The sequence below is a fragment of the Schistocerca serialis genome, chromosome 2 (genome assembly GCF_023864345.2).
Source record: "Schistocerca serialis cubense isolate TAMUIC-IGC-003099 chromosome 2, iqSchSeri2.2, whole genome shotgun sequence".
Classification (NCBI taxonomy): Eukaryota; Metazoa; Arthropoda; class Insecta; order Orthoptera; family Acrididae; genus Schistocerca; species Schistocerca serialis.
In genome coordinates, this window is record NC_064639.1 from 29,008,012 (window position 1) to 29,029,265 (window position 21,254).

A 21,254-nucleotide genomic window follows, 5' to 3' on the forward strand; every position below is an offset into this window, starting at 1 on the left:
AGCGGAACGTTTTGTACGCACATTCAAGGATCATATGGACCGCCTTCGTGCTACGCACTCTCGTCAGCAGGCCCTCACCACGTTCCTGTCGTCGTACCGGACCACGCCACGCGACGGCCCTTCGCCTGCGGAGCTTCTCCACGGCCGTCGTCATCGCACCCTACTAGGTTGTTGCACCCCCCGGATCGACCCGCCGCTTCTGAGCATCGCACGCGTTTTCAGCGCAACGACGCCGTTCTTTTTTTTTTTCAGAGTTTATCACGGTCGCCGTCGTTGGGAACGTGGTACCGTGATAAGTGTCCAGGGTCGCGGTTTTTATACTGTTAAAGGTGCTACTGGGGTGCACAGGAGGCATCAGAACCAGTTGCGTCGCGCTAGCCGCCCGGATTCTGCCGCTCGTTCTTTGTCCACAGATTTGGTCCGCGGCGGGTTCCAGCCGCGCCTTCCGACTTCGCTGCCGCCCCCAGGGCAGCAGCAGCAGCAGCCGTCGCCGCTACCACGCCGACAGCCCGTCCCGTTGATGCCTCCCGCGCAGCTTCATCCGGGAACGTTTTGTACGCACATTCAAGGATCATATGGACCGCCTTCGTGCTACGCACTCTCGTCAGCAGGCCCTCATCACGTTCCTGTCGACGTACCGGACCACGCCACGCGACGCTCCGGCGCCTGCGGTCCTTCTTCAGTCGCCACCGCCTTCGGAGCTGATGGACGTCGACCCCTCAGCCGGGCCGCCTTCCCAAGCGGTGGCTGTGCAGCCTGTCCTGCAGCTGCTTTCCTTGGGCACCCCCAAGGAGTCTGACACCGCAGCGCCTTGTCCGGCGCCCACTCAGCAGCCGTCGACGCAGCGTCAGGAGACGCTGCCTCTCTTCGTGGGTCCCGACGTCCCGTCGCGTCCAGTACCAGAAGCTGCGCCCGTGGTCACAGGCGTGCACCCTGACCTCGGTTTTCAGTCGGTGTTTCCCGAGGCCCCGCGCAGCCAATGCTGGGATGCGGACCGGGGACTGCCACCGACAACAGTCTCCGCCCCGGTCTCTTCTGCTACGCCTGCGGCCAGACCCCTCCCCCGCCGTCGACGCTCGCCACGTCATTATTCAACGACGGTGCGGCGATTTGGGGGGGAGGAGTGTTATATCCTAGCCAGTAATGCCACCCGAGCCCGCTGCCAAAAGGTTGGCAGCATCAAAGTCCGGACGCCGTCCGCATATGCAGCGCCAGTGAGACAGGAAATCGCCGCAAGTCTGCGCGCGCCACCGATGGCTTCTGGCTTCTTAAGCGCTGGAGTCGCGAGCGCTAGGACAGTTCTGTATTCGCCGCTCAGTTGTATACTCGCCACCGAATTGTGTACTTGCTAGTCAGTTGTGTGTTCATCGAAGCAGAGTAATTGTTTGTCGTCAGCCGACGCTGACCTAGCCGCTCCGACTCGAACTAGACAGATTTCTGTAGACACGGAGTTCACTACTGTGTTTCTGTATCTTCGTTAATAGAGATAAGTACCGACTTTTATTTAATAAGAGTGTTTGGGTTTTCATCTTTCTGTTCACTGTTCCAGCGGACCGGTCGGCCCGCTATTAAAAGTGTGGCGGTGACTTCGTAAGCCGTTTGTACAGCGAATTGCTTGTCGCTACGAACGCCGCCACAAAATTTACATTATTTTAAATCAGATTGCAGTTAACGAACACCTTTCCTGCTGATTAAAAAGAATGGTTCAAATGGCTCTGAGCACTATGGGACTCAACTGCTGAGGTCATTAGTCCCCTAGAACTTAGAACTAGTTAAACCTAACTAACCTATGGACATCACAAACATCCATGCCCGAGGCAGGATTCGAACCTGCGACCGTAGCGGGCTTGCGGTTCCAGACTGCAGCGCTTTTAACCGCACGGCCACTTCGGCCGGCTCCTGCTGATTAGAAAGCAGCTTTAAACAGTAGAAAAACTTTTGTCTCCAAGACAATGAAATTTCAACTAAAGCTATCGAACATCAAAATAATTAGTAACAGTCCTTTCAAACAGCCAAGGCTATAGTCACAGAAAATAGTGTTTCTACCGTATAACAATAAAAGGTAGACATTACTCACAGAACAAAATTTTACCCTACTCAATAACAATGACCAGAGCATATTCAAATCAGTATTTAAATAATAAAAGATCTATCCGAGAACAACAATAATAATAATAATAATAAACCTTATTTAAATAGGCCAGTCTAAAAAAATTAATGATCTTACCCTACAAATTAATAATGGTAATGCCTATGCAAAACAATATCAATAGTTAAAAACTGATACAGTGAACCAGCTGATCGCGTATATTACAACAAGTGAATGCAAATACAACACAGAGCCCCTCCAAAGGTCACACATCGAATGAAAGTAGAGCTCATATCGCTTTCACTGAATTCCAAAAGTAAGCCACAAACTTTACAAGCTTTTTCTGCATGCCGTTCAAGTTTTTCGACACATTGAGTAATCACCGTCTACAGCCTTTTTAATACTTACCGCCCCTCACATTACAGTGAAAGTAGAGAGAGAAGGGTGTGCAGAGACAGAGGAAGAGAGGGAGAGAAAGAGAGAGATCGTGTGCTGATGGTTTACAGGCTGAATATTGTGGAAAAGGAAGTGCTATTGACGTGCGGTTTTCACAGAATGGATTGGTAGTTAGGGGCTCATGTTGTTAGCCAATGAATAGATTGTGATAATCTTTAGAAAGTGGCCAAAGAAACATATTTTTTTGTAAATAGGACAGTACCTATGGACATTAACAAACTAAAGATAGGGTAAATTAGAATGGCAGTGGTGTTGGTTGCAGGATTTTATTACTAGTCGTTTATGAGATATCGTATTTTGAAAAGTTTTCACGCTGACACTTGCTTGTGCCAGTCATGCTGCGTAATTGCAATGTACATTGTTGTTACGTTTGCTTAAGGTAACATTCCGAGCGCAGTGACAGCGAGAGTCGACAGAGAGAGGCGACAGAGGGAAGTGTCGCCCAGCGACAGCTACACTACTGGTTCCCTATTATTTCCTACGTGAGCTCGTTCGCAGGGCGCGGCAAGAGCCGCGCTGTACGTCACGCCTGTCTGTGCCGGTCGCGCACACGACGGGTGACACTGCTGCTCCCAGACCAGTAGCGTCGCGTGTCGCCGAGCGTAAATATGGATTTTACTCGCGAAGAAGACGAAAAGCTGATCAATTTGGTCTGTTTGAACCCCCAGCTATATGATGTCAAATTAGATGCATACAAAAATACACTTGCAAAGGAGAATATATGGAAATATGAGAGGAAGAAGCTCAATAAAAACAGTGAGTGTTATTTATTTAACTACAAATGGTTCAAATGGCTCTGAGCAAAATGGGAGTTAACTTCTAAGGTCATCAGTCCCCTAGAACGTAGAACTGTTTAAACGTAACTAACCTAAGGACATCACACACATCCATGCTCGAGGCAGGATTCGAACCTGCGACCGTAGCGGTCGCGCGGTTCCAGACTGTAGCGCCTAGAACCGTTCGACCACCCCGGCCGGCATTTAACTACACATTTTATTTGCCAAGTACTCGAATTTATATAAGTATATACAAGTATGATATATAATCAAATTAATTTCGTAAATAAAAACAATATATACATATCGTTATGTATGTTTTTTGTAAATAGTATTCAAATTAACTACGGAAGTTCAACGAAGATCAATTACAAATATTTACAAAATTATCTTGCCTTGCTACTCCGCCCTGTGTACTACAAAAGAACCGTTTAAACTTGTCTCTCACCTCAAATCCAACACTCTTTGTAAGACCTCCGTTATACGCCAATTCTATCATACTTGTTGACTGAGTCGGTGTTTCACATTGATAGAAGGAAATCGGTTGATCTTCAAGATAAGCATCTCGCAGAATATTATGTAGGCAACAAGCTGTTATAATCAGGTCATCAACTGATTCTGGTAAAATTGCAATTGGGGCATAAAACACTCCAAATACTTGAGACAATAACCCAAAGGTGTTTCCTACTACTCGACGAGAACGACACAAATGGTAGTTAAGAATTTAATTTTCCAAATCCAACTTTGCAACTCTTCGAGAGTATGACTTCATCACGTAATTACTAAGTACAAATGCTTCATATTCGATTATGAAGTGCGGCATTGAAATATCAGTGTTGGGAAAGCAATTAGATGCAGGGAAATTAAATTTGTTTGTGGAAATCTTTTTCCCCAACTCGGATTTTTGAAAAAACACGGCTGTCACCTTCTTTGCCATAAGAACCAACATCTACAACAATCAATTTGTAATTGGCGTCAATTACTGCAAGCAGAACAATGGAAAAGTAGTTTTTATAGTTGAAAAAATGAGATCCGCTTATTTTGTGCTTTTATGCCTCCATATTTGCCATGAATAGTGTAGTGTCGGCAGGCTTGTCAACACTACGTACACTAATAGAAAGACGCGGCCAAGATGCACGCGCTAACTCACGCAGGGTGGCGTGAGGTCTGAAACAGGATACGTAATGAATGCTATAAAGAAAAGTACGTAGCTGCTGGAATACTTAACTTTAATCCATCATTTGTACACATGCGTTCTTGATGATGCAAGTGAGACTCTCTCCAGATAAATGCAATGTAATGCTAATGGCGCCTTGCTAGGTCGTAGCCATTGACTTAGCTGAAGGCTATGCTAACTAGCTGCTCGGCTAATGAGCGATGCTTCGTCCGTGTAGTCGCTAGCAAAGTCGTCCGTACAACTGGGGCGAGTGCTAGTCCGTATCTCGAGACCTGCCTTGTGGTGGCGCTCGGTCTGCGATCACTGACAGTGGCGACACGCGGGTCCGACATGTACTAATGGACCGCGGCCGATTTAAAGCTACCACCTAGCAAGTGTGGTGTCTGGCGGTGACACCACAAATAGTACCTATACAGTTTGGTATATTCCATTAATGCCAGAAATCTTGTTCAACGTCCTTAAAAGTAATTTCATTTGGCAATGGCAAGGCTATTCGCACCAGGTTTGTTCTCAATACGTTCAAAACTTTCATAACGATCCGGGAGATATAGCCGTCTGATATGCGATAGTCATTTGACAAAAGACAAACGTTTGTCCTGTGGCCATGTATCTGTAAAAAAGGGGAAAAAAGAATTCCTTATCATTATTTATATAGACAAAATGTGTTTTCTTAATTTACACCACATACATAAGAAACTGTGGTTAGTATTTGAATGTTAACTTGTAAAATGCATGTAATAATTTTCACTAGAGGTGAGGATTGTAAAAGACGGTGGAAACACATTAAAAACTCCTACAATAGATTCAAGCGCAACAATAAATCAGGAACAGGATCTGCTACACTTAAGAACTCTAAATGGACGATATATAAACAGATGAGTTTTCTTGAAACCGTACCTCAGCATAGAACTGGCTCCACTAACGTGGTGAAAAACAGGGTAGATGGAGATGATACTGCTGAGTAATCTGGGGGTGAGAGTATTGTCGCTTACAGGGAGGTGAATGAGGAAGGAGCTGCGACTGAAACTCTTACAGACCGCCAACCTACAACAAGAGGCCACTAATACTTAACGACGCCGAAACAAAGAAGACGATACCATTCCCCATTCATTAGAAAAGAGGGATGACAATCCGCAGACATTGTTGAATAAAACAACACAAAATATGATATTGAAACACATTCGTTTTGCAATCACGTCGGAGATGTTATAGGCTCGCTACCACAAATTTACAAACTTAAAACGAAGCAAGAAATTTTTAACATCCTGATTAATTATCATACGATGGCAGCTGAGAATCCTTAATCTTCTATTCAGCAATTCAGTACCGAAGCGTCATTGAACTCCGGTTCATGTCACTCAGATTCCCCAAGTCTAACTGCGAGCACTCCTGATTACATAATTTCAAAGCCTTCTATTTCCACCAGTTCCGTTGCCATGTATGCATACTCGCCTCAGAAGCCTACTCATTTGACACTACCACATGTCCAAGAACAGCATAACTTCAGCGTAGAAGAAATTGAAAATACACTCCTGGAAATGGAAAAAAGAACACATTGACACCGGTGTGTCAGACCCACCTTACTTGCTCCGGACACTGCGAGAGGGCTGTACAAGCAATGATCACACGCACGGCACAGCGGACACACCAGGAACCGCGGTGTTGGCCGTCGATTGGCGCTAGCTGCGCAGCATTTGTGCACCGTCACCGTCAGTGTCAGCCAGTTTGCCGTGGCATACGGAGCTCCATCGCAGTCTTTAACACTGGTAGCATGCCGCGACAGCGTGGACGTGAACCGTATGTGCAGTTGACGGACATTGAGCGAGGGCGTATAGCGGGCATGCGGGAGGCCGGGTGGACGTACCGCCGAATTGCTCAACACGTGGGGCGTGAGGTCTCCACAGTACATCGATGTTGTCGCCAGTGGTCGGCGGAAGGTGCACGTGCCCGTCGACCTGGGACCGGACCGCAGCGACGCACGGATGCACGCCAAGACCGTAGTGCCGTAGGGGACCGCACCGCCACTTCCCAGCAAATTAGGGACACTGTTGCTCCTGGGGTATCGGCGAGGACCATTCGCAACCGTCTCCATGAAGCTGGGCTACGGTCCCGCACACCGTTAGGCCGTCTTCCGCTCACGCCCCAACATCGTGCAGCCCGCCTCCAGTGGTGTCGCGACAGGCGTGAATGGAGGGACGAATGGAGACGTGTCTTCAGCGATGAGAGTCGCTTCTGCCTTGGTGCCAATGATGGTCGTATGCGTGTTTGGCGCCGTGCAGGTGAGCGCCACAATCAGGACTGCATAAGACCGAGGCACACAGGGCCAACACCCGGCATCATGGTGTGGGGAGCGATCTCCTACACTGGCCGTACACCACTGGTGATCGTCGAGGGGACACTGAATAGTGCACGGTACATCCAAACCGTCATCGAACCCATCGTTCTACCATTCCTAGACCGGCAAGGGAACTTGCTGTTCCAACAGGACAATGCACGTCCGCATGTATCCCGTGCCACCCAACGTGCTCTAGAAGGTGTAAGTCAACTACCCTGGCCAGCAAGATCTCCGGATCTGTCCCCCATTGAGCATGTTTGGGACTGGATGAAACGTCGTCTCACGCGGTCTGCACGTCCAGCACGAACGCTGGTCCAACTGAGGCGCCAGGTGGAAATGGTATGGCAAGCCGTTCCACAGGACTACATCCAGCATCTCTACGATCGTCTCCATGGGAGAATAGCATCCTGCATTGCTGCGAAAGGTGGATATACACTGTACTAGTGCCGACATTGTGCATGCTCTGTTGCCTGTGTCTATGTGCCTGTGGTTCTGTCAGTGTGATCATGTGATGTATCTGACCCCAGGAATGTGTCAATAAAGTTTCCCCTTCCTGGGACAATGAATTCACGGTGTTCTTATTTCAATTTCCAGGAGTGTATCATACAAGACGATACAAATAGAATACCTTAACGTAAAGAATAATTTTTCTTCGACTGTAATCACATCTCTTGTAGTTGTTGGTTGTAATTCTTCACGAATTAAATTCAAAATAAAATAAAATTGTTTTTTTTAATTAATCTGCAATAAAAACTAAGTTTTTCTTCATCACTTCGTAAATGTTTTTCTTAAATGTAGAAACTTTCCTTGCATCGTTCCTTGAACATCGAGTTAACAAGGCGTCTCCTCTTTAAATATTGGTACAGAAACAAACTCTTCAAAAAGTAAAAGCAAAATTTAGTTAGTCGAGATGTTTTCGCAGACAACCGTCGTCTTCGAATTCGAACGACACGCTGTAGAGGCTGTCGCTGGGTACGGCAACAACATGTCACTGCCATGGGCGTCACCTGTCTCTGTCACCTGTCTCTGTCACCTGTCTCTGTCACCTGTCTCTGTCACCTGTCCCTGTCACCTGTCTCTGTCGGCTGTCACCCGTCGCTGTCAGTAAGCTCGGAATGTTACATTTTCAGTGTGCCTGTGTGTTGCTTGAGTACATTGTGACTTGCTAGTCAATTAATATTTGACAGTGGAAGCAGTAGGTCGCGAGTGGATTTTGGGATTTACACTACTGGCCATTAAAATTGCTACACCAAGAAGAAATGCAGATGATAAACGGGTATTCATTGGACAAATATATTATACTAGAACTAACATGTGATTACATTTTCACGCAATTTGGGTGCATAGGTCCTGAGAAATCAGTACCCAGAGCAACCACCTCTGGCCGTAATAACGGCCTTGGTATGCCTGGGCATTGAGTCAAACAGAGCTTGGATGGCGTGTGTAGGTACAGTTGCCCATGCAGCTTCAACACGATACCACAGTTCATCAAGAGTAGTGACTGGCGTATTGTGATGAGCCAGTTGCTCGGCCACCATTGACCGGACGTTTTCAATTGGCGGGAGATCTTGAGAATGTGCAACAGTAGAACATTTTCTGTATCAAGAAAGGCCCGTACAGGACCTGCAACATGCGGTCGTGCATTAACCTGCTGAAATGTTGGGTTTCGCAAGGGTTCGAATGAAGGGTACAGCCACTGGTCGTAACACATATGAAATGTAACGTCCACTGTTCAAAGTGCCGTCAATGCGAACGAAAGGTGACCGAGACGTGTAACGAATGGCACCCCATACCATTACGCTGAGTGATACGCCAGTATGGCGATGGCGAATACACGCTTCCAATGTGCGTTCGCCGTGATGTCGCCAAACACGGATGCGACCATCATGATGCTGTAAACAGAACCTGGATTCATCCGAAAAAATGACGTCTTGCCATTCGTGCACCCATGTTCGTCGTTGAGTACACCACAACAGGCGCTCCTGTCTGTGATGCAGCGTCAAGCATAGCCGCAGCCATGTTCTCCGAGCTGATAGTCCATGTTGCTGCAAACGTCGTCGAACTGTTCGTGCAGATGGTTGTTGTCTTCCAAACGTCGCCATCTGCTGACTCAGGGATCGAGACGTGGCTGCACGATCCGTTACAGCCATGCGGATAAGATGCCTGTCATCTCGACTGCTAGTGATACGAGGCCGTTGGAATCCAGCACGGCGTTTCGTATTACCCTCCTGAACCCACCGATTCCATATTCTGCTAACAGTCATTGGATCTAGACCAACGCGAGCAGCAGTATCGCGATACGATAAACCGCAATCGCGATAGGCTACAATCCGACCTTTATCTAAGACGGAAACGTGATGGTACGGATTTCTCCTTCTTACACGAGGCATCACAACAACGTCTCACTAGGCAACGCCGGTCAACTGCTGTTTGTGTATGAGAAATCGGTTGGAAACTTTCCTCATGACAGCACGTTGTAGGTGTCGCCACCGGCGCCAAGGTTGTGTGAATGTTCTGGAAAGCTTATCATTTGCATATCATAGCATCTTCTTCCTGTCGGTTAAATTTCGCGTGTGTAGCACGTCATCTTCGTGGTGTAGCAATTTTAATGGCCAGTAGTGTACTGGTGCCGAAAAAGCAGACATGCTCACGGTGTATGGACAGTGTAGTAAGAACGTAGTTCGTTCTTGCACGGTGCGGCAAGATATCCTAAAAGACGTCAAGCATGGCGGCAATTATTTATTAAACTCATGAGCCAGTTACGTCAAAGTGGCAGTGTAACATCTAGACAACGTAACAGAAGGAAACAAGTGACGATAGGAGAGCTGCAAATTAATGTTCTTGCTGCTGTTGCAGTTGATTCGCATGTTATCTCCCGCACATTCGCATGAGGAAGTGTCCTACGTTTTCTCCATTGTCCATCCGTGTCACATCTCTCTCTATTAAGAGTTGCACTGAAACGATTATCAGAATCGTTTTAACTTCTGAACATGGGCGTTAAGTCAGAATACTCCAGATATATGACATGTCTTGTACAGTGACGAAGCCACATTTATCAATCATAGCTAGGTGAGCCGCCGAAACATGCGCTATAGTTCTGTTGGCAATCCTCGCCAGCTTCATCTGGTGGAACCTCAGTGTCCGTGGCGTGTAAATATATGATGTCGAATAGTGAAGCATCGTCTAATAGGCCAGGATTTCACAGGCAGAATAATGAACGCGCACAAGTATCGCAACCTCCTACCAGATTATATTCCACAGATGGGAAAACACGTTCCTCTGCAGACTAGGAGGAGCCTGTGGTACCAACATGATGGCTGTCCAGCCTGTAGTGCACGAAGTGCTACAACATACCTTCAAGAGTTGTTTCCAAATCATTGGAATGGACACAGAGAATCTATGCCTTGGCCGCCCCGTTCCCTGAATTTGACACCTGCAGACTTCTCCCTATGGGACCCGCCAGGGTAGCCGAGAGCGCTGACGCACTGCTTCCTGGACTCGGGTAGGCGCGCCGGCCCTGGATGGAATCCGCCCGGCGGATTAACGCCGGCGGCCGGTGTGTCGGCCAGCCTGGATGTGGTCTTTAAGCTGTTTTCCACATCCTACTAGGTGAATACCGGGCCGGTGCCCAGGTCCCACCTCAGTTACGCGACTCACACACATTTGCAACACATTCACACTATTTCACGATCTGCACTAGACACAGACAGCGGGGGGTACACTACTTCCGTCCCAGGGGTGGCGGCAGGAAGGTCATCCGGCCACCCCTTAACATTAACCATGCCAGTTCCGTACTTAACACTGCCGACCCTGCGCACAATGCGGGATAAAGGCGGTAGCTCAAGAAGAAGGAAGACTATTCCGTATGGGGAAAGCTGAAGGACGCTCTCTCCGGGGGCATACCAACTACACCTGTGATATGCAACGACGTATTACTGCAGCCTGCTTGGACATCCCCACTTCACTGCTAGGAAGTGTGCAGTAACCGTTCCACTCCAGACGGTAAGTGTGTACTGCCGCTGACGGTGTTCATTTTCAACACGATTCGCACTACAATTCTGCAACAAACACCCTACTTTTAGTATGTTAATGTCAATAGGCATCGTTCCATTTAAAGGAATGTATGTTAGCACGAAAAATACAGTTTCTAAGTTTTATTAAAATCTGTCGATGGGTTAGCAATGTGAGACCCTGGCTACCAATCTATTCTGTGAAAACGGTGTAACATACACGAGATAAATTTTTGGCTACAGTGCGACGAGAGGAAATTATGCCTCTAACAGTTATAAACATTGTGTGTTCGACGTATGAAAAAACAATGAAAACTTATAAATATTAATATAATATTCTATGATGTAATTAGGCATATCGATGTGTATCATACAAAGACAATGATAATTGTAAATTCCTTTTATGATCTGCCACTGTCTTCCTTTGTTTTTACCTTTTGTTGGTTGGCTTTTGTAAGTTACGGACGCATATCAAACTGAGGTCTGTTAAGAAATTGTAATTATTTGTTAATTATTACTTGAAAATAGAGTTCATTATTATTATTATAAATATGAATGATTAATTATTTGTAACTCTAATTCCTCTCTCAGTAAGCATTATCTGTTAACTATTTCTTTCCGCTACAACGAGCGCAGCCATTGATGATAGCGATTTGTATCGCGTTTTTGTCTGTGTTTTCCTTAAAAACAAATCAAATGTTTGCTTGATGAAGTCTAAATAGTGGACAATACGAAAGTAGAGTTTCTGTAAAGTTTAATAAGCAGTTAAAATACTTATTTGGTCTAACAATAGAAAGTCTCTATAAATTTTCTGCCGCCATCTTAACAATTATCACAACGGCAAATTCAAATTACGCAACTCTGCAGACATAAATGCTGAACGTAATACAAATGTGTAAAAATAAATGTGCACCAGTGGTCCCGAACTCATTTTAATGAAATTAATTCGAATCAGATTGGTTCTTTAAATACAGTGCTCATAGCACGACTGTTATAACAAACTTTTCTAGCTGATGTATGGAGCCGAAATTAATTACGCACGAGTTGCGAAGAATATTGTTTCAGGTAACATACGTCAATGTTGTGCGCGGCTGATATTCTGTGGTTTTAATGATCATTTTGCTGAAGATAACTGTTTCCATCATAATACATAGTTGTATAGAATCTGTTGTACGAACTGTGATTTAGTGACACTTACACAACTTACAGACAACACTTTAACACGACGTTAACTTGGAGTTCTTTAGCAATTTGATCAAATCTTTAGCCGGGAGAAAAATTATTTAGTAAGTACTCACTGTAATAAAATAAGATTATCATTTCCATTTACAAATTAGTTAAATACCAAACCACAGAATAACACAGCGAACGCCGCACTGGCGCCCTACGTGGGGCCACCAATGCACATTTATTCATTTTAATAATTGAAATTGTGATCTATTACAGGTGCGGGGCACCAAAACAAACTCTTAATCACTGTTTATCTATTAGTTTCATGAGCATTGACATCTTCGTACCGAACTGCTGTACGAATGTGTGTCTGCACTGGTGCCAGACACACGAGTTACTTCAGATAAGCGATACATTCCACAACTTTCAATAAGTTCAGGTAGGAGCAGATGTGCATACTCGGTAACTTAACAGCAGCACACGAACAACATTTGCTGCGTGTGCAACTTCAAATTTAAATTAGTACCTGCAGCCATAAGTAGTAATAATTGAATATTCTGGCTGCGAGTATAATATTTTTGAGTGTTATTTGTGTATATATGTTAGTTAAAAGATCATTTGGTGTCAACTGGTGCTTGTTAGTGATTTATATATTTGTTGTGCTATATTGGTGATAGAATGGTTAAACAAAAGAAAAATAAACCGAATGAGCATACTGATGCAGAGATGACATCAGAGTCTCAGGTAGAACAATCTACCCATATTTCTGTCGAATTATTAGAAAATTTAATTATGAATGATAGTTTAGAAACTGATGTCCCGAGTGATAGTAAAACCGAGGAGTTGCCAAAACAAACTGACACGCCTGGATTCAACCAGTTAGGAATTAATGACAATATTTCTTCTGGGCAAGGGGCAGAGGTTAGCAGTGCTCAAGCTATGTCCATACAGGATATGCATTATTTGAAAAGTTTACTATTAAAGAGCAGGAGCGTGAAAAACAACGTGAGCTTAAAGAGCAGGAGCGTGAAATACAACGTCAACAGGAAAAGGAAGAACGTAGACAGGAAAAGTTTATAGAAAAACAGCAACAGGAGCTCAGGGACCAAGAAAAAGAAAAGAAATTTATGGAAAATATAAACAATATTTTTCCGGAAAGAGATAAAGAAATTGTCCGTAGGATAAATAAAGTGTTGGTCGATCGTGATGATGCTATTACTACCCATTTTAAGCAGGAGATCGATGCAGTAAAAACATCTATTGAACCGTTAACAAACATTCCACTTCAGGTCAATAGTCTTCAAACTGAAGTAGATAGACTAGAGAACCAATTCAAAGCCTTGGCTACCGCTGTGGAAACAATGCAGGAGGACATTCCCTCGGAAATCCGAAAGCAAGTCCGAACAGAAGTAGCCAGGGTGCTGAGCTCTGAAAATCAAAACTTTGAAAATCTGACAGTACGCAGTAATGACAACACTGGTACTGACAGGCAAAAGATCGCAGATAATCTGACGGCGAATATTAATGCACTACAAGGAAGACCAAATTTTGGTAATCAACCGATATTACCACAGCAATATGTAACACCAAGGAACAATAACAGTGGAATAGAATGTACTTGTAATAAAGTAACCACACCACCTTCGAATGATAGCAATTCCATGCATTTAACTACTTTGATGCATGAAGAAAGCCTGATTAAGCATAGACAGTTTCAAATATTTAACGAAGAAAGCAAGAAAAACATACATCCAGTAGTTTTCATTCGAAACTTCAAAAGTGTTCTTCCAAAGTCATGGTCGGAAGAACAGAAAATACAGTTTGTGGTTTAACATATTTCTGGTGATGCGTCGCTCTGGGCATTAAATGCAGCAGAAACTTGCAAGACTTTACGAGACTTTGAGAATGCGTTCCTTGATCAATTCTGGTCAGCGTCTACTCGAGAGCGACTCCGTAAAATTGTTTATAATGTAGAAATGTACAACCCGAAGTCAGATCCTTAAGAAAGTACTTTGAAAAATATATTAACATGACCCGGTACTGGGATGAGCCAGTAACCACCAGAGACTTATTGCGAGTGTTAAAAGCTAGATTACCCATACATATTAGAGAAAAATTATTTAATGTTACAGACACCGATCTGAAAGAATTTCTGTCTTAATTTATTCTCTGGATCTAGTGCAAGAAGACGCCAGAAAAAATTCTGACGTGATCATCAACAATAACAGTCCTAATAGAAAAAATTCATGGAATGGAAATAATGGAGAGAGGGGCGAAGGTAGTCCAAAGAAAAATAAAAGTAAAGCTTATAGTAACGGAAAATACAATAATAATAATAGTAGTAAGAATCCCTAGAACCAAAATTTTGGTTATCCTAATAATAATAACAGTAATTATCAAAAGGCCGAAGAACACCAACAACCGAATGGTAATCAAAGGCCTTACCACAATGAAAACCCAAGCAATAACAATAGCAACCGAAAGAGACGAAATGACAACAGGTCAGACAGTCCATATAAAGACAAGCCTAAACATATGCGGGGTGACAGTGAATATTGGCGACAGCCAGGACCATTCATTGGCAGCCGCAGCACAATTCTATCAATTCAGGTCAGCCAATAAATTATGTACAGGCTATACCTATACCAAGCAATCAATATCCACCGTGGTGGGATCCAAGCAGGCCTCCTCCGATAGAAAACTCACAAACTGTTAGAATAGTGGAGGTACCTTCGGAAACAAAACAAAACACTCAGAAGCCAACAAACTAATTTCGGTCCTTGTAGGCCTTCGCCAGGTGACCGAGGCCAACAATGAAGGCAATAGGTCGACGGAACAAAAAATAAACATGATACGGTATCAGGATGGCAACAGGATCGAAGATGAGCTATATCAGGAATCTGCTGTATCTGATAAGCCACAAAGGGAAAATATCCAAGCAAGTGTCACCGGAGCTGTAAATGGTGTAACAACTACTATTCTGCTTGACACAGGTGCGGATGTGTCAGTTATGAACACGCAGTTTTTCAAGAAGGTATCGGAGATAAGGAGATTGCCGATTTTGCCGGTTGCAAATTGTAAGGTTATAGGGGCATTGGGAAAAAAGGTACAGAGTATAAAATACCAGACACAGGTGGAAGTTTCCTTGGGAAACGATCGCTTATTATGCACGTTCCTACTAATGGATAACTTGTCAGTACCGGTGCTTCTGGGTCTTGACTTCCTTCGGGAAAGAGAATCTGTAATTGATCTCGCCCGTGGGACATGTGCACTCAAGTACCAACAGCGACCCGTAACATTAATGCTGAATCGGGAGTTCGGTGCGAACCTTCCACTGATGAGAAAAATGAATCTTTCTGTCAGCAAACAGAAGTTGTTAGTGTTGGATCATAAGCACCCACAGATGTGTCACAAAAATCGAAATAATGATGCACCCAGCAACGTGAGTGACATCGTCACAACGATAGAAGAGAAAGTACAGGAGGCAACTTGCATTAATGCTTCAGAGGCTAGACAATTAACAGAATTATTATCCGCATACCTCGAAGTATTCACTGAACGCCCTGGAATCATAAAAGATTACCAGTATAATATGAAAGTATATCCGCACAAGACCTATTGCAGAGCATCTTACTCGGTCCCCTGAACTAAGAAAAACGAAGTGATGAAAGAAATCCGGAAAATGGTGGATTGGGCCATTATTGAAACATCTAATTCGCCATATAGCAGTCCCCTATTAGCAATAACCAAAGCAGATAAAAGTATGCGCTTAGTTCTCGACGCACGAGGCATCAATAAGATTATAGTGCCAGTGCGAACGAGACCTGAAAATTTAGACGAACAAATCCAGAAGTTTTTAGGCAAGAAATATCTAACCTCATTCGATTTGCGTTCTTCAGTTTGGCATATCCTCTTATCAGAAGAATCCAGGCAATATACCGCCTTTGTGCTTGGAGGCTGAAGCTATCAATTTCGTGTTCTTCCCTTTGGATTAAATATTAGTGCCGGTGTGTTCGTAGCAGCGTTGGATCACGTACTAGGACCCCAGTTATTAGATCGAGTCACAGCATATGTTGATGACCTATTGCTAGCAACAGATACCTGGGAAGAACACCTTGATTTAATACAAAATGTGCTAGACAAGTTTCTAGCAAGAGGAGTAACAGTAAATTTGAAAAAAATCCAAGTTTGCTAGGGAGGAAATAAATTTCCTTAGTCATGTAATATCGCCACAAGGTATAAAACCAGACCCTAGCAAAATGGAGGCAATTGCAAATTTTCCGTACCCACGCACGAAGAAACAACTTAAAAGTTTCATTGTCTTAGCATCTTTCTTCAGAAGATTTTTAACAGCTCAACAGCTTAACAGTGAAGCGTTATTGAGTTTGCTAAAGAAAAACGCACAATGGTGCTGGACATCGAAATGCAAAGAAGACTTTGACAGTATCAAAGAGGCACTTATCAATGCATCAATTTTACATCAGCCGGATATGTCAAAGGATTTCTTTATTGCAACAGATGCATCAAATTATGGGCTCGGAGCATGCCTGTTTCAAACAGAAAACATCAACAACAAGCTAGAAGTCAAGATGATTGGATTTGCAAGTAGGATCCTAACCAAATGTGAACGATCCTACACTGTGACCGAACTTGAGGCACTTGCCATAGTATTAGCCTTTAAAAAATTTAGATACTATGTTTACGGGAAACATGTCAATGTTTTGTGTGACCACCAAGCTCTGAGTTTCATGTTAACATGCAAATTACTGCACGGGCGCTTAGCTCGATGGACTCTCGCCTTGCAAGAGTATGACTTTGAAATTAGACATGTCCATGGACCAGATAATGTAATTGCCGACGCATTATCTAGGCTACGACGAGGATTACCAGCGTTTGCAGCTCTAGTAGAAAGTCCTACAGAATATAAAACTCTTCTTATAAAGGACAAAGATAATAGACAAAAATATTTAGCGTTGTGGAAAAGGGTAAAACAATGTCAAGAAAAGGATCCGATATGGAAGAACATCAGGGACGCATTGTGTCAGCAAGATGATAGTGCTTTCCACCAATGTTACCAGTTGAACAATGACATTTTATTTTACAAATCTGACAATCCTAATAGTAGATGGCGAGTGGCATTCCATCAGACCTGCTGGATGATTTAATATGGTTAACGCATCGGTCATGGGGGCACTTCGGCATTATTGAGTGTACTATGAAGATAAGTCAGTATTGTTATTACCCAAATTTAAAAATAAGAGTTCAAGAACTTATCAGAACCTGTAAAATATGCCAAAAGGTCAAACAGAGCAATATTTGCAGAGATATTGAACTACACCCTATTATTGCAAAATGTCCGCGGCAGATTGCAGCCATCGACATTGCAGGCCCCCTACCAGCTGCCAGAGGAGGAGTGAAATATGTGCTTGCAGTGTATGATTTATTTTCAAAGTATGTGAACATGTACCCACTTAGGGCATCGACTGCCAGTAGTACTGCAAAATGATTGACAAACGATTACCTCAAATTTGTCGGGTGCCAATCGATTGTCATAACAGATAATGCCACGTATTTTACTGGAGAGAGGTGGAAGAACCTTATGGATGAATATAACATCAAACATGTTCTAATTTCAAGGTTTTCACCGAGCAGTAACCCGGTTGAAAGAACTTTCAGGGAACTCAGCCGGTTCATCCGAACGTACGCCCACAACAGGCACACTAAGTGGGTGGAATACCTAAATAGTTTCATGGAAACGTATAACAATTTACCACATATGACAACTGGTTTCGCGCCCAGTGAACTAATGAATTAACAGAAAAGCGAAGGGGACGCAAGGGTTAATCCAGTGCCGAAGATCGGAGAGGAGCAATTAACTTATCAGAAGAAACTAGATACAGCTGTACAGAATATAAATCGCCAAGCAGAGTTCCGCAAGGCGAAATTTGACAAAAAACTTACTAAGACACAACAATATTGTATCGATGAGTTAGTATTGTTGAGGACGCATCCCAAGGCATCGATAATCAAGAAAAAAAAATAAAAAATGGCAATTACTGTATGAAGGACCATATAAAATAGCTAATATCCCACATGAGGGGTGTTATATACTAGAGGATGTCAATAGAGGAAAGAGGAAAGGACTGTATTGTCATAAAGACTTAAAAAAAATTGCGATAGGAAAACTAATTTAATGTTCGAATATACAAAGAACCAATCAGAAGTGCAAGTGTACTACCCCATAACTGTAAATATAATGTTTATGGTAAAATAATTAGCACTAATAATTTGATAATATTATGTATGTATTAGTTTATAAGCTTTTATGTCAAGTATTACACTGCAATGTTGTTGAATTATTTGAACAAGGAGTAGACAATGCCCATAATAAATGTATTTTTACTTTAAAAGGGATAAATAACTTGACAAACACTTGAGTGCTATTGCATTAAATGTGAGGAATTTTACCTTTCTATACGTAGCATAGAAATGATTAAAATGCTAAAATAATATATTTGTTCGTGTGTAAGAATGGATATAAAAAAAAGTATTTTCATAAGATTAAGTCATGTAGTCCCACACGCGTAGCGAGTGTTGGTGGTAGGTGAGCTGTGTGACTGAGAAAAAAATAAATAAATAACTAAAAAATAAAATAAACTGCTTCCACCACTAGTGCAGCGAAATCTGAATGTGTACTGATTTACGTAGACGGTTTCATTACAAAGTCATTTAAAATGCTCTTAAGAGCAACATTCCGGTTAGATAAACCGAACATGGACAATCTGTCCCAAAAACATGGTAAATAACAATCCCAATAAAAAATATAAATATATGTATCTGTAATAAAAATGGAAATTTACTGTTATCTGGACAGTTCAGTAATGATCTCATGATCAAGATAATGTAGCAGATTCCGAAAGTTTTATATTGTCTCATGTTCATGTTACTGTGTAAAATTTTAAATTTTGTTATGTAGTCATGGTAATATGAACTTATGTGCAAGTGTACCAGACCTCATTACTTGAAAAGTGTCATTTGCATATAGATTGTCTGTTAAGTACTGTGGAAAACTACTGACAGCAATCTGAACAGTGAAACGTGTTTCGCAGGAACTAGTGGATGCGTGAAGAACTGTGATTTATGTTGTGAATAATGATGAACAGTAACTGTGATCACGTAACCTTATGAACGCTGGAGTGTCAAAGTTAGCAGCAACGCTATGAACGTTGAGTACTGTTGACTGAATTAATAATTAACTTGAACTGATGACCTTTAGTAGTTTGATATGAAGCATCTCCGCGTGCCAAATTTAATGTGACAGACTGTACAGCCAGCCGCGTGGCAAAACAATAATGCAACGTTGGCTACGCAGCTCGTCGCGAAAATATTTACATTCCGCTTAAGTAAACGAAGCACACTACGGACACTTGTATGATTAACGGTGCAGTGTTCAAAATGTGCATACTGTGATAAACTTACATGTGAATCACTACATTGTGTTGAACAGTGTCAAAATACAGAACATACTCCAAAAACAGTCTAATTCCATCCGTGTGAATGCAAGTGAAATGGACACTAATAAACTTTTCGACAGGATGAGAATAGTAATTATCTTGTCACTGATGCTTATATTTTGACATTTCATGTACCCGTCTTAAACTGAGGGAGGTGGGAAAGGAGAAACAAGACCTGCTGCAGCGCCCACTTCTATCCAGCAGTAGATCCAAACCACGATGCAGTCGACGGCAGCCGACGCCCCACCGACTCGGCCGGGGGCGCTCCAGCAGCAGCCACTACCTGTCTGCGGTCCAACGGCTCGACACGGGGGCGGTCTTACGACGTCAGCAGCAAATTCTTATGACATTCGATAAATGAGTGACTGGAAATTTTATGGTACCCCACCATGAGAAAACATTCATTATCTCAGATGCTTACAACAGTCATAAATTTGCATTTTCCAGCGTATTTTATTACATTCATGTCAAGCCTGACTGTTAAAAGTAGGTGTCTGTATTTTCTTGAAGCCCCTTGGACGGTTTTATTCCCGGTTTTCCGAGTCCAGTGAACCGAAATGGGGGGGGGGGGGGTGATAAGTTAATCCGGGAAGTATCCGTAGCAATTTCCGAGACAATACAGTCACTGAAGTCATTTAAAGTACTCGATTCAACTATAATTTTGTCATGTTTAAAACAACATTGAAAGTAAACATATGCATCTTGAGAGTAGCAAATCTACGTGGGTTACGTGGACTGATAAAAAAATATAAAATAGATAAATTAATTTTTTTTTCTCAGCCCAAGGGGCATTGTAACATCCATGAGATAAATTTTTGGCTACAGTGCGACGAGAGTAAATTATGCCTCTAACAGTTATAAACATTATGTATTCGACGAATGAAAAAAACAATGAAAACTTATAAATATTAATTATTTATGTAATATTCTATGATGTTATTAGACATATCGATGTGTATCATACAAAGACAATGATAATTGTAAATTTCTTTTATGATCTGCCTTTGTCTTCCTTTGTTTTTACCTGTTGTTGGTTGGCTTTTGTAAGTTGCGGACGCATATCAAACTGAGGTCTGTTAAGAAATTGTAATTATTTGTTAATTATTATTTGAAAATAGAGTTCATTATTATTATTATAAATATGGTGATTAATTATTTGTAACTCTAATTCCTCTCTCAGTAAGCATTATCTGTGTTAATTATTTCTCTCCGCTGCAACGAGCGCAACCATTGATGATAGCGATTTGTATCGCGTTTTTGTCTGTGTTTTCCTTAAAAACAAATCAAATGTTTGCTTGATGAAGTCTAAATAGTGGACAATACGAAAGTAGAGTTTCTGTAAAGTTTAATAAGCAGTTAAAATACTTATTTGGTCTAACAATAGAAAGTCTCTATAAATTTTCTGCCGCCATCTTAACAATTATCACAACGGCAAATTCAAATTACGCAACTCTGCAGACATAAATGCTGAACGTAATACAAATGTGTAAAAATAAATGTGCACCAGTGGTCCCGAACTCATTTTAATGAAATTAATTCGAATCAGATTGGTTCTTTAAATACAGTCCTCATAGCACGACTGTTATAACAAACTTTTCTAGCTGATGTATGGAGCCGAAATTAATTACGCACGAGTTGCGAAGAATATTGTTTCAGGTAACATACGTCAATGTTGTGCGCGGCTGATATTCTGTGGTTTTAATGATCATTTTGCTGAAGATAACTGT